Consider the following 15,662-nt stretch of genomic DNA (forward strand, 5'->3'; position numbering starts at 1 on the left):
CCAGCGGCCTGCGATTGCGGCGAGGAGAGGCAGAACGGGGAGATGCCTATGTAAACAAGGCATTTCGCTGTTTTGCTTAGCAACATGACAGAGATCTACTGTTTCCTGTCACCGGGAGCAGTGATCTCTGTCATGTTGTAGTGAGCCCATCCCCCTACAGTTAGAACACACCTAGGGAACACACTTAACTCCTTGATCTCCCCCTAGTGTTTAACCCCTTCCCTGCCAGTGTCATTTATACAGTAATCAGTGGCTATTTGTAGTACAGTGTATCACTGTATAAATGCCAATGGTCCCAAAATAGTGTCAAAAGTGTCCGATCTGTCCGCCATAATGTCGCGGTCCCAATGAAAATCGCAGATCGTCGCCATTACTAGTTAAAAAAATAATTAATAATAAAAATGCCATAAATCTATCCACTATTTTGTAGACGCTATAACTTTTGCGTAAACCAATCAATATACTCTTATTGAGATTTTTTTACAATAAATATGTGGAAGAATACATATCGGCCTAAACTGAGGAAAAAATGTGTTTTTATATATATTTTTTGGGGGTATTTTATTATAGCAAAAAGTAAAAAATATTGCTTTTTTGTTCAAAATTGTCACTCTTTTTTTGTTTATAGCACAAAAAGTAAAAACCGCAGAGGTGATCAAATACCACCAAAAGAAATCTCTATTTGTGGGAAAAAAAGGAAAAAAAAATCTCTATTTGTGGGGGCCAATCACAGCCTGCTGTTCCTGACATGCTCCCCCCATCACCAATCACAGCCTACCTTTCCTGACACCAGTGGCGGTTGGTGGTACTTTTTTTTTTTTTAGGGGGGGGGCAAACAATCCTATTCCTTTATTCTGCCACCAAATATCTTATACAGCCCACTTCCTGTTTCTAGCCTTGGCTTATGACATCATGCACAGCTTTCTCTCTCTGGAGAGTTTGCCAGGAAGGGGGGGGGGGAATCATAAGAGGGCCAATGAGAGCTGCAGAGCTGGAGGTGTGCCTCTGTGTAAATCCAGGCAGCAGCTTCAGCTGCCCACAGTTAAAATGGTTGCAGCCAGACTCCATGGAGGGAGGATTCTGCAAGGTATTTGGCAAGTACAGTATACATAAAACTAGAAAAGGTACAATTTCTGGGGAAATTGTGAAAAGTGCTCTTGCCTCTACAACTGGAGTGGGCGGAGTAACTGGATGGAGTGGGCGGAGTAACTGTTGTGTGGTTGGAGTGGCTGGAGTAACTGTGAAAAGTGTTAAAAAGCTTAATATTTTAAAAAGTATAAATAGTAGTAAAAAAGTTGAAGTCATATCATTAGCTGAAAGAGCTGAACATTTTTTTCAAAAATTATGATTTTTTTTTTTCAAAAATTATGAATTTTTTTTTCAAAAATGATTTTTTTTTTCAAAAATTATTTTTTTTTCAAAAATATTTTTTTTTTCAAAAATGATTTTATTTTTATTTTTTTCAAAAATTATTTTTTTTTTTTTCAAAAATTATTTTTTTTTTTTTTTCAAAAATTGTTTTTTTTTTTTCAAAAATATATTTTTTTTTACATGGGGCGGTCATAATGTTTTGGCTGATCATGGGGTGGTCATAATGTTTTGGCTGATCATGGGGTTGTCAGCTTTTGTCACCTCCCACTCTAGTTTTGAACATTTCGCCATTCATTCCTATGGGACCAATTTTGCCGCAAAAACGACATTTCGTGGACCATTCGGCGAAACGTTCCACAAAGTAATAACACACCAATCGGGAACAATCCACTCGTTTTGGTATATTACTTGTCTCTGTAGTGTAAAAACTGTGGGAGGAGTCTACAAGCATTATCAAGTCTAGCAGATGAAGTCACATGCATTTGGGGTGTCTCAGCATCTTGTGTTTACAACCACTGTTTCCTAGCAACGCTCATGCCCTGTTTATGCTTCCCAAATACTACTTCATCAAAACTGCCCCATCAGAATTACCCCATCAAAACTGCCCCATCATATTCCTCTATTATAAATCAGTACATGGTGTGTCTGTCCCCTCCCCCGGGCTCTGTAATCAGAGCTGAGATGCTCCAGCCACCTCCCCCCCTGTGTATAACAGAAGCTTTGGTAACCATGGCAACAAAACAAACAGTACACTCTGATTAATGGCTAAAATTTCCTGAAATGACCTCTAAACAAATGGCCGTATTTTAAAAACTATACATCCTACAGCGAAGATCTTTATATTGTGAGAATCACAAGACCCAGACCTAGATTTTGATGTATAGTATGTCTCTGAAATATTAAAATTGAAGGCACGGTCGCAGTTTACAAATTGCCCTTCAAATTTGAAGGGGCTAGAGTGTAGTTTCAATGAATGTCAATGGACGGTGTGAGTTGCAAACAAATGGTCATATTGTGAAAACTATCAGGACTATGGCTTAGCCGTGGACATGTTTAGTGGCAGCAGGGATAGCTGAACATTTTGATATAAGATTTGTGTAGGTGGGCTTGAAAATGAGGGAGTGGCGGCAGTTTAGAAATCATGTTCTGATTTTTCAGCTTTTGTCACCTTCCACTCTAGTTTCCCCATTCATTCCTATGGGACCAATTTCGCCGCAAAAACAACGATATTTCGTGAACCATTCGGCGAAACGTTCCACAAAATAATAGCACACCATTCGGGAACAATCCGCACGTTTCGGTATATTACTTGTCTATGTAGTGTAAAAAATGTGGGAGGAGTTAGGGTGGTAAATTTGGCTATAATAATAATAACTAGAAAAGGTACAATTTCTGGGGAAATTGTGAAAAGTGTTCTTGCCTCTACAACTGGAGTGGGCGGAGTAACTGGGTGGAGTGGGCGGAGTAACTGGGTGGGGTGGAGTGGCTTGAGTAACTGTGAAAAGTGTTAAAAAGCTTAATATTTTAAAAAGTATAAATAGTAGTAAAAGAGTTGAAGTCTCATCATTAGCTGAAAGAGCTGAACATTTTTTTCAAAAATTATGATTTTTTTTTTCAAAAATTATGATTTTTTTTTTCAAAAATTATAAAAAAAATTTTCAAAAAAGATTTTTTTTTTCAAAAATGATTTTTTTTTTCAAAAATATTTTTTTTTCAAAAATATTTTTTTTTTTCAAAAATGATTTTATTTTTATTTTTTTCAAAAATTATTATTTTTTTTTTCAAAAATTATTATTTTTTTTTTCAAAAATTATTATTTTTTTTTCAAAAATATTTTTTTTTTTTTACATGGGGCGGTCATAATGTTTTGGCTGATCATGGGGTGGTCATAATGTTTTGGCTGATCATGGGGTTGTCAGCTTTTGTCACTTCCCACTCTAGTTTTGAACATTTCGCCATTCATTCCCATGGGACCAATTTCGCCGCAAAAACGACATTTCGTGGACCATTCGGCGAAACGTTCCACAAAGTAATAACACACCAATCGGGAACAATCCGCTCGTTTCGGTATATTACTTGTCTCTGTAGTGTAAAAACTGTGGGAGGAGTCTACAAGCATTATCAAGTCTAGCAGATGAAGTCACATGCATTTGGGGTGTCTCAGCATCTTGTGTTTACAACCACTGTTTCCTAGCAACGCTCATGCCCTGTTTATGCTTCCCAAATACTACTTCATCAAAACTGCCCCATCAGAATTACCCCATCAAAACTGCCCCATCATATTCCTCTATTATAAATCAGTACATGGTGTGTCTGTCCCCTCCCCCGGGCTCTGTAATCAGAGCTGAGATGCTCCAGCCACCTCCCCCCCTGTGTATAACAGAAGCTTTGGTAACCATGGCAACAAAACAAACAGTACACTCTGATTAATGGCTAAAATTTCCTGAAATGACCTCTAAACAAATGGCCGTATTTTAAAAACTATACATCCTACAGCGAAGATCTTTATATTGTGAGAATCACAAGACCCAGACCTAGATTTTGATACATAGTATGTCTCTGAAATATTAAAATTGAAGGCACGGTCGCAGTTTAGAAATTGCCCTTCAAATTTGAAGGGGCTAGAGTGTAGTTTCAATGAATGTCAATGGACGGCGTGAGTTGCAAACAAATGGTCATATTGTGAAAACTATCAGGACTATGGCTTAGCCGTGGACATGTTTAGTGGCAGCAGGGATAGCTGAACGTTTTGATATAAGATTTGTGTAGGTGGGCTTGAAAATGAGGGAGTGGCGGCAGTTTAGAAATCATGGTCTGATTTTTCAGCTTTTGTCACCTCCCACTCTAGCTTCCCCATTCATTCCTATGGGACCAATTTCGCCGCAAAAACAACGATATTTCGTGAACCATTTGGCGAAACGTTCCACAAAATAATAGCACACCATTCGGGAACAATCCGCACGTTTCGGTATATTACTTGTCTATGTAGTGTAAAAATTGTGGGAGGAGTTAGGGTGGTAAATTTGGCTATAATAATAATAAGAACTAGAAAAGGTACAATTTCTGGGGAAATTGTGAAAGTGTTCTTGCCTCTACAACTGGAGTGGGCGGAGTAACTGGGTGGGGTGGAGTGGCTTGAGTAACTGTGAAAAGTGTTAAAAAGCTTAATATTTTAAAAAGTATAAATAGTAGTAAAAAAGTTCCATCATTCGCTGAAAGAGCTGAACATTTTTTTCAAAAGTAATTTTTTTTTCAAAAATGAATTTTTTTTAATCAAAAATGATTTTTTTTTCTTCAAAAATGATTTTTTTTTTCAAAAGTAATTTTTTTTTTCAAAGGTAATTTTTTTTTTCAAAAATGAATTTTTTTATTTCAAAAATAATTTTTTTTTCGAAATTATTATTTTTTTTAAAGTAATTTTTTTTTCAAAAATAATTTTTTTTTTTCAAAAATATTTTTTTTTTCAAATATATTTTTTTTTCAAAAATAATTTTTTTTTCAAAAATATTTTTTTTTTTCAAAAATATTTTTTTTTCAAAAATATATTTTTTTTTTTTTCAAAAATGATTTTTTTTTTTTCAAAAATTATTTTTTTACTTTTTTCAAAAATTTTTTTTTTTTTTCAAAAATATATTTTTTTTTTACATGGGGCGGTCATAATGTTTTGGCTGATCATGGGGTGGTCATAATGTTTTGGCTGATCATGGGGTTGTCAGCTTTTGTCACTTCCCACTCTAGTTTTGAACATTTCGCCATTCATTCCTATGGGACCAATTTCGCCGCAAAAACGTCATTTCGTGGACCATTCGGCGAAACATTCCACAAAGTAATAACACACCAATCGGGAACAATCCGCTCGTTTCGGTATATTATTTGTCTCTGTAGTGTGAAAACTGTGGGAGGAGTCTACAAGCATTATCAAGTCTAGCAGATGAAGTCACATGCATTTGGAGTGTCTCAGCATCTTGTGTTTACAACCACTGTTTCCTAGCAACGCTCATGCCCTGTTTATGCTTCCCAAATACTGCTTCATCAAAACTGCCCCATCAGAATTACCCCATCAAAACTGCCCCATCATATTCCTCTATTATAAATCAGTACATGGTGTGTCTGTCCCCTCCCCCGGGCTCTGTAATCAGCTGAGATGCTCCAGCCACCTTCCCCCCTGTGTATAACAGAAGCTTTGGTAACCATGGCAACAAAACAAACACTAACAGTACACTCTGATTAATGGCTAAAATTTCCTGAAATGACCTCTAAACAAATGGCCGTATTTTAAAAACTATACATCCTACAGCGAAGATCTTTATATTGTGAGAATCACAAGACCCAGACCTAGATTTTGATGTATAGTATGTCTCTGAAATATTAAAAATGAAGGCACAGTCGCAGTTTAGAAATTGCCCTTCAAATTTGGAGGGGGCTAGAGTGTAGTTTCAATGAATGTCAATGGACGGCGTGAGTTGCAAACAAATGGTCATATTGTGAAAACTATCAGGACTATGGCTTAGCCGTGGACATGTTTAGTGGCAGCAGGGATAGCTGAACGTTTTGATATAAGATTTGTGTAGGTGGGCTTGAAAATGAGGGAGTGGCGGCAGTTTAGAAATCATGTTCAGATTTTCCAGCTTTTGTCATCTCCCACTCTAGTTTCCCCATTCATTCCTATGGGACCAATTTCGCCGCAAAAACGACGATATTTCGTGAACCATTCGGCGAAACGTTCCACAAAGTAATAGCACACCATTCGGGAACAATCCGCACGTTTCGGTATATTACTTGTCTATGTAGTGTAAAAACTGTGGGAGGAGTTAGGGTGGTAAATTTGGCTATAATAATAAGAATAATATATATGTGAGATAACAGTAAGTGGTCTTGCTATGCAAGAACACTTAAATATATATGTGAGATAACAATAAGTGGTCTTGCTATGCAAGAACACTTAACTAGAAAAGCTACAATTTCTGGGGAAATTGTGAAAGTGTTCTTGCCTCTACAACTGGAGTGGGCGGAGTAACTGGGTGGGGTGGAGTGGCTTGAGTAACTGTGAAAAGTGTTAAAAAGCTTAATATTTTAAAAAGTATAAATAGTAGTAAAAAAGTTCCATCATTAGCTGAAAGAGCTGAACATTTTTTTCAAAAGTAATTTTTTTTTTCAAAAATGAATTTTTTTTTTTCAAAAATGAATTTTTTTTATTCAAAAATGATTTTTTTTCTTCAAAAATGATTTTTTTTTCTTCAAAAATGATTTTTTTTTTCAAAAATGATTTTTTTTTAAAAGTAATTTTTTTTCTCAAAAATAATTTTTTTTTTCGAAATTATTTTTTTTTTAAGTAATTTTTTTTTCAAAAATATTTTTTTTTTTTTCAAAAATAATTTTTTTTTTTCAAAAATAATTTTTTTTTTTCAAAAATATTTTTTTTTTTTCAAAAATATTTTTTTTTTCAAAAATAATTTTTTTTTCAAAAATATATTTTTTTTTTCAAAAATATTTTTTTTTTTCAAAAATATATATTTTTTTTTTCAAAAATATATATATTTTTTTCAAAAATATTTTTTTTTTTTTCATGGGGCGGTCATAATGTTTCAGCTGATCATGGGGTTGTCAGCTTTTGTCACCTCCCGCTCTAGTTTTGAACATTTCACCATTCATTCCTATGGGACCAATTTCACCGCAAAAACGACGATATTTCGTGAACAATTCGGCGAAACGTTCCACAGAGTAATAGCACACCAATTAAATGACATTGAGGCCGGATTCACACTGGTATTTTTCAGCCTTTCACAAAGTTCCACAAGGTAATAGGACACCAATTAAATGACATTGAACATTTCGCAATTCATTCCTATGGGACCAATATTGCCGCAAAAAACTACGATATTTCGTGGACCATTCGGCGAAATATTCCACAAAGTAATAACACACCAATCGGGAACAATCCGCTCGTTTCGGTATATTACTTGTCTCTGTAGTGTAAAAACTGTGGGAGGAGTCTACAAGCATTATCAAGTCTAGCAGATGAAGTCACATGCATTTGGGGTGTCTCAGCATCTTTCGTTTACAACCACTGTTTCCTAGCAACGCTCATGCCCTGTTTATGCTTCCCAAATACTACTTCATCAAAACTGCCCCATCAGAATTACCCCATCAAAACTGCCCCATCATATTCCTCTATTATAAATCAGTACATGGTGTGTCTGTCCCCTCCCCCGGGCTCTGTAATCAGCTGAGATGCTCCAGCCACCTCCCTCCCTGTGTATAACAGAAGCTTTGGTAACCATGGCAACAAAACAAACACTAACAGTACACTCTGATTAATGGCTAAAATTTCCTGAAATGACCTCTAAACAAATGGCCGTATTTTAAAAACTATACATCCTACAGCGAAGATCTTTATATTGTGAGAATCACAAGACCCAGACCTAGATTTTGATGTATAGTATGTCTCTGAAATATTAAAAATGGAGGCACAGTCGCAGTTTAGAAATTGCCCTTCAAATTTGGAGGGGGCTAGAGTGTAGTTTCAATGAATGTCAATGGACGGCGTGAGTTGCAAACAAATGGTCATATTGTGAAAACTATCAGGACTATGGCTTAGCCGTGGACATGTTTAGTGGCAGCAGGGATAGCTGAACGTTTTGATATAAGATTTGTGTAGGTGGGCTTGAAAATGAGGGAGTGGAGGCAGTTTAGAAATCATGTTCTGATTTTCCAGCTTTTGCCATCTCCCACTCTAGTTTCCCCATTCATTCCTATGGGACCAATTTCGCCGCAAAAACTACGATATTTCGTGAACCATTCGGCGAAACGTTCCACAAAGTAATAGCACACCATTCGGGAACAATCCGCACGTTTCGGTATATTACTTGTCTATGTAGTGTAAAAACTGTGGGAGGAGTTAGGGTGGTAAATTTGGCTATAATAATAATAAGAACTAGAAAAGGTACAATTTCTGGGGAAATTGTGAAAGTGTTCTTGCCTCTACAACTGGAGTGGGCGGAGTAACTGGGTGGGGTGGAGTGGCTTGAGTAACTGTGAAAAGTGTTAAAAAGCTTAATATTTTAAAAAGTATAAATAGTAGTAAAAAAGTTCCATCATTCGCTGAAAGAGCTGAACATTTTTTTCAAAAGTAATTTTTTTTTTCAAAAATGAATTTTTTTTAATCAAAAATGATTTTTTTTTCTTCAAAAATGATTTTTTTTTTCAAAAGTAATTTTTTTTTTCAAAGGTAATTTTTTTTTTCAAAAATGAATTTTTTTATTTCAAAAATAATTTTTTTTTCGAAATTATTATTTTTTTTAAAGTAATTTTTTTTTCAAAAATAATTTTTTTTTTCAAAAATAATTTTTTTTTTCAAAAAAATTTTTTTTTTTCAAATATATTTTTTTTTCAAAAATAATTTTTTTTTTAAAAGTAATTTTTTTTTTCAAAAATATTTTTTTTTTTCAAAAATGATTTTTTTTTTTTCAAAAATTATTTTTTTACTTTTTTCAAAAATTATTTTTTTTTTTCAAAAATATTTTTTTTTTTACATGGGGCGGTCATAATGTTTTGGCTGATCATGGGGTGGTCATAATGTTTTGGCTGATCATGGGGTTGTCAGCTTTTGTCACTTCCCACTCTAGTTTTGAACATTTCGCCATTCATTCCTATGGGACCAATTTCGCCGCAAAAACGTCATTTCGTGGACCATTCGGCAAAACATTCCACAAAGTAATAACACACCAATCGGGAACAATCCGCTCGTTTCGGTATATTATTTGTCTCTGTAGTGTGCAAACTGTGGGAGGAGTCTACAAGCATTATCAAGTCTAGCAGATGAAGTCACATGCATTTGGAGTGTCTCAGCATCTTGTGTTTACAACCACTGTTTCCTAGCAACGCTCATGCCCTGTTTATGCTTCCCAAATACTGCTTCACCAAAACTGCCCCATCAGAATTACCCCATCAAAACTGCCCCATCAGAATTACCCCATCAAAACTGCCCCATCATATTCCTCTATTATAAATCAGTACATGGTGTGTCTGTCCCCTCCCCCGGGCTCTGTAATCAGCTGAGATGCTCCAGCCACCTCCCCCCTGTGTATAACAGAAGCTTTGGTAACCATGGCAACAAAACAAACACTAACAGTACACTCTGATTAATGGCTAAAATTTCCTGAAATGACCTCTAAACAAATGGCCGTATTTTAAAAACTATACATGCTACAGCGAAGATCTTTATATTGTGAGAATCACAAGACCCAGACCTAGATTTTGATGTATAGTATGTCTCTGAAATATTAAAAATGAAGGCACAGTCGCAGTTTAGAAATTGCCCTTCAAATTTGGAGGGGGCTAGAGTGTAGTTTCAATGAATGTCAATGGACGGCGTGAGTTGCAAACAAATGGTCATATTGTGAAAACTATCAGGACTATGGCTTAGCCGTGGACATGTTTAGTGGCAGCAGGGATAGCTGAACGTTTTGATATAAGATTTGTGTAGGTGGGCTTGAAAATGAGGGAGTGGCGGCAGTTTAGAAATCATGTTCTGATTTTTCAGCTTTTGTCATCTCCCACTCTAGTTTCCCCATTCATTCCTATGGGACCAATTTCGCCGCAAAAACGACGATATTTCGTGAACCATTCGGCGAAACGTTCCACAAAGTAATAGCACACCATTCGGGAACAATCCGCACGTTTCGGTATATTACTTGTCTATGTAGTGTAAAAACTGTGGGAGGAGTTAGGGTGGTAAATTTGGCTATAATAATAAGAATAATATATATGTGAGATAACAGTAAGTGGTCTTGCTATGCAAGAACACTTAACTAGAAAAGGTACAATTTCTGGGGAAATTGTGAAAGTGTTCTTGCCTCTACAACTGGAGTGGGCGGAGTAACTGGATGGAGTGGCTTGAGTAACTGTGAAAAGTGTTAAAAAGCTTAATATTTTAAAAAGTATAAATAGTAGTAAAAAAGTTCCATCATTCGCTGAAAGAGCTGAACATTTTTTTCAAAAGTAATTTTTTTTTTCAAAAATGAATTTTTTTTAATCAAAAATGATTTTTTTTTCTTCAAAAATGATTTTTTTTTTCAAAAGTAATTTTTTTTTTCAAAGGTAATTTTTTTTTTCAAAAATGAATTTTTTTATTTCAAAAATAATTTTTTTTTCGAAATTATTATTTTTTTTAAAGTAATTTTTTTTTCAAAAATAATTTTTTTTTTTCAAAAATATTTTTTTTTTTCAAATATATTTTTTTTTCAAAAATAATTTTTTTTTTAAAAGAATTTTTTTTTTCAAAAATATTTTTTTTTTCAAAAATAATTTTTTTTTTTTCAAAAATGATTTTTTTTTTCAAAAATTATTTTTTTACTTTTTTCAAAAATATTTTTTTTTTTTCAAAAATATTTTTTTTTTTTACATGGGGCGGTCATAATGTTTTGGCTGATCATGGGGTGGTCATAATGTTTTGGCTGATCATGGGGTTGTCAGCTTTTGTCACTTCCCACTCTAGTTTTGAACATTTCGCCATTCATTCCTATGGGACCAATTTCGCCGCAAAAACGTCATTTCGTGGACCATTCGGCAAAACATTCCACAAAGTAATAACACACCAATCGGGAACAATCCGCTTGTTTCGGTATATTATTTGTCTCTGTAGTGTGAAAACTGTGGGAGGAGTCTACAAGCAATATCAAGTCTAGCAGATGAAGTCACATGCATTTGGGGTGTCTCAGCATCTTGTGTTTACAACCACTGTTTCCTAGCAACGCTCATGCCCTGTTTATGCTTCCCAAATACTGCTTCATCAAAACTGCCCCATCAGAATTACCCCATCAAAACTGCCCCATCATATTCCTCTATTATAAATCAGTACATGGTGTGTCTGTCCCCTCCCCCGGGCTCTGTAATCAGCTGAGATGCTCCAGCCACCTCCCCCCTGTGTATAACAGAAGCTTTGGTAACCATGGCAACAAAACAAACACAGTACACTCTGATTAATGGCTAAAATTTCCTGAAATGACCTCTAAACAAATGGCCGTATTTTAAAAACTATACATCCTACAGCGAAGATCTTTATATTGTGAGAATCACAAGACCCAGACCTAGATTTTGATGTATAGTATGTCTCTGAAATATTAAAAATGAAGGCACAGTCGCAGTTTAGAAATTGCCCTTCAAATTTGGAGGGGGCTAGAGTGTAGTTTCAATGAATGTCAATGGACGGCGTGAGTTGCAAACAAATGGTCATATTGTGAAAACTATCAGGACTATGGCTTAGCCGTGGACATGTTTAGTGGCAGCAGGGATAGCTGAACGTTTTGATATAAGATTTGTGTAGGTGGGCTTGAAAATGAGGGAGTGGCGGCAGTTTAGAAATCATGTTCTGATTTTCCAGCTTTTGTCATCTCCCACTCTAGTTTCCCCATTCATTCCTATGGGACCAATTTCGCCGCAAAAACGACGATATTTCGTGAACCATTCGGCGAAACGTTCCACAAAGTAATAGCACACCATTCGGGAACAATCCGCACGTTTCGGTATATTACTTGTCTATGTAGTGTAAAAACTGTGGGAGGAGTTAGGGTGGTAAATTTGGCTATAATAATAAGAATAATATATATGTGAGATAACAGTAAGTGGTCTTGCTATGCAAGAACACTTAATAATATATATGTGAGATAACAATAAGTGGTCTTGCTATGCAAGAACACTTAATAATAAAATATATATGTGAGATAACAGTAAGTGGTCTTGCTATGCAAGAACACTTAACTAGAAAAGCTACAATTTCTGGGGAAATTGTGAAAGTGTTCTTGCCTCTACAACTGGAGTGGGCGGAGTAACTGGGTGGGGTGGAGTGGCTTGAGTAACTGTGAAAAGTGTTAAAAAGCTTAATATTTTAAAAAGTATAAATAGCCTGCTGTTCCTGACATGCTCCCCCCATCACCAATCACAGCCTACCTTTCCTGACACCAGTGGCGGTTGGTGGTACTTTTTTTTTTTTAGGGGGGGGGGCAAACAATCCTATTCTTTTATTCTGCCACCAAATATCTTATACAGCCCACTTCCTGTTTCTAGCCTTGACTTATGACATCATGCACAGCTTTCTCTCTCTGGAGAGTTTGCCAGGAAGGGGGGGGGAATCATAAGAGGGCCAATGAGAGCTGCAGAGCTGGAGGTGTGCCTCTGTGTAAATCCAGGCAGCAGCTTCAGCTGCCCACAGTTAAAATGGTTGCAGCCAGACTCCGTGGAGGGAGGATTCTGCAGGGTATTTGGCAAGTACAGTATATATAAAATAATATGCAAAGTGGTTGGAGGGAAGCTTCAGAATGGCAAAGATGTTTTAATTACAAATTATTATGTGAGCAGACTGCAATTCCTCTTTAATGACAAAGCAAAAAGAATTTAGGCAGCGGTGGGATTTGAACCCACGACTCCGCAGAGACTGGAGCTCTTTCTCCAGCGCCTTAGACCGCTAAGGGATTTGAACCCATGACTCCACAGAGACTGGAGCTCTTACTCCAGCGCCTTAGACCGCTCAGCCACGCTACCTTCTGATTAACAACCTCTCTATAATGCTACTTCTTGTTCACAATAATACACTTCTCATTTCAGTTTCTATTAGTGAATTCCATGGATTTACATCGCTCCCATGTTATGCTCACATGCCCGCCACCATCAGTGATCCGCCTTCCCAGGGATGCTATTCAAAATTTCTACTGCTATTGGCCGCACGCCCTGTCTATTCTGGCCTAATAATTCCCTTATTGGTCGCTCTCGCCACCTGCTGTCGTACTCTCACTGTCAATTGGCTAGCAGACAACGTTTTTCCGCCCTTACTTAGCGTAGCCCCGCCCACCACCTAGGCGACCTTGCTTTCCCTGGCTGTGTAAACTCCGCCCACCACGCAGACTCCAAATCCCTGATGTGGATTAGAGTAAGTTCCGCCCACCAGGCAGAGTCCAATGCCTTCGGCGGGTTAGTGTGGCTCCGCCCAACACGCATATACTCCAATGCTTGCATCGGATTAGTGTAGCTCCGCCCAACACTCATACTCAGGGCCGGATTTCCCACAAGGCCACCGAGGCCAGGCCTCGGGGCGGCAGTGGTGCAGGGGCGGCGCCGCTCCTGCGGCGACTTCTCAGCCGCCCCTCACAATAACATAGTAGCATGCAGTGCACCCAGGCGCCAGAGAGGTGGGGGCGCTGAAGCACCAGAGTGCTCCTCTGCCTCCTCCTCCTCTCTGTGTCCAGACTGAGGCGCAGGTCACCGCCACCGCTGCTGTTTTTTCAAGGCTCAAGCCCGTCCCCCCTCCCTCCTCCTGTCAGAGAAGGAGAGCAGCCGCCGGAGATCGGAGCAGCTGGTCTCTGTGCTGTGCGGTGCGGTGGGGCGGTCCGTCCATGCCTGACGTTTTCTCCTGTCTCCATCTGTTCTCCACCCTGTCCTCTCCTCTCGAGCTGCCGCCCGGGTGATTTTATGTACACTAATGGAGTGGGGGGTCTCTACTAATAGAGGGGGGGTTGTCCCGGGGGTCTGTACTAATGATGGGGGGGTTGTCCTGGGGGTTCTCTACTAATAGAGGGGGGGTTGTCCCGGGGGTCTGTACTAATGATGGGGGGGTTGTCCTGGGGGTCTCTACTAATAGAGGGGGGGTTGTCCTGGGGGTCTCTACTAATAGAGGGGGGGTTGTCCTGGGGGTCTCTACTAATAGAGGGGGGGTTGTCCCGGGGGTCTGTACTAATGATGGGGGGGTTGTCCTGGGGGTTCTCTACTAATAGAGGGGGGGTTGTCCTGGGGGTCTGTACTAATGAAGGGGGGGTTGTCCTGGGGGTCTCTACTAATAGAGGGGGGGGTTGTCCTGGGGGTCTGTTCTAATGAAGGGGGGGTTGTCCCGGGGGTCTGTACTAATGAAGGGGGGTTTGTCCTGGGGGGTCTGTACTAATGGAGGGGGGGTTATCCTGGGGGGATTTGTACTAATGGAGGGGGGTTATCCTGGGGGGATTTGTACTAATGGAGGGGCGTTTGTCCTGGGGGGGTTTGTACTAATGGAGGGGGGGGTTTGTCCTGGGGGGGTCTGAACTAAAGAAGGGAGGGGTGGTTTGTCCTGGGGGGGTCTACACCCAGGAAAGTACACCCAGGGCTCCAGAGGGAGAGGGCAGTGCTGAGGGAAAACCATTAGAGAGAGAACCCCGCTTCCCTGCGCCCCCAGAGGGAAAGCCACACAGCCTGGCGCCATGCCTGGCGGAGAAAGGAATGGAGTCATTGCAGGAATACAGATCTGGGTACTACCCAGTGGAGTCGCCACGGGCAATTCAGAGTGAGCTGCCTCCTGATCAGAGGAACCGTTGCTGTATCGCTGGGTCAGGTGAGAGGGCCGATCGGCCATTATCTACTAACGTCCATAAGAACTGCAGTCTCTGACCATCTCTTGTATCATGTCTGCAGTCTCTGACCATCTCTTGTATCATGTCTGCAGTCTCTGACCATCTCTTGTATCATGTCTGCAGTCTCTTACCATCTCCTGTACTATGTCTGCAGTCTCTGACCATCTCCTGTACTATGTCTGCAGTCTCTGACCATCTCTTGTATCATGTTTGCAGTCTCTGACCAGCTCTTGTATCATGTTTGCAGTCTCTGACCATCTCCTGTACTATGTCTGCAGTCTCTGACCATCTCCTGTACTATGTCTGCAGTCTCTGACCATCTCCTGTACTATGTCTGCAGTCTCTGACCATCTCCTGTACTATGTCTGCAGTCTCTGACCATCTCCTGTACTATGTCTGCAGTCTCTGACCAGCTCTTGTATCATGTTTGCAGTCTCTGACCATCTCCTGTACTATGTCTGCAGTCTCTGACCATCTCCTGTACTATGATTGCAGTCTCTGACCATCTCCTGTACTATGATTGCAGTCTCTGACCATCTCCTGTACTATGATTGCAGTCTCTGACCATCTCCTGTATCATGTCTGCAGCCTCTGACCATCTCCTGTACTATGTCTGCAGTCTCTGACCATCTCCTGTACTATGTCTGCAGTCTCTGCCCATCTCCTGTATCACGTCTGCAGTCTCTGACCATCTCCTGTATCACGTCTGCAGTCTCTGACCATCTCCTGTATCATGTCTGCAGTCTCTGACCATCTCCTGTATCACGTCTGCAGTCTCTGACCATCTCTTGTATCATGTTTGCAGTCTCTGACCATCTCCTGTACCATGATTGCAGTCTCTGACCATCTCAGGTCTCAGTGTACGCTCTTCCTGTATTTTATTTATTGTTAAGAGATCATGGGAGGATCCCAGGGTAACGA

The 15,662-nt window shown here is 39.1% G+C and overlaps 1 non-coding gene across 1 annotated transcript; it reads right to left on the bottom strand.

Moving 5' to 3' along the window:
* Window positions 1–12,764: 12,764 nt before the first annotated feature.
* On the bottom strand, window positions 12,765–12,909 carry TRNAL-AAG (transfer RNA leucine (anticodon AAG)). Its single transcript has 2 exons — window positions 12,872–12,909; window positions 12,765–12,808 (listed from the first exon to the last, which is right to left on the bottom strand). It is a non-coding gene; the product is annotated as a tRNA-Leu (tRNA).
* Between the last annotated feature and the right edge of the window lie 2,753 nt (window positions 12,910–15,662).

The sequence above is a fragment of the Aquarana catesbeiana genome, linkage group LG04, assembly GCF_042186555.1.
Source record: "Aquarana catesbeiana isolate 2022-GZ linkage group LG04, ASM4218655v1, whole genome shotgun sequence".
NCBI lineage: Eukaryota > Metazoa > Chordata > Amphibia > Anura > Ranidae > Aquarana > Aquarana catesbeiana.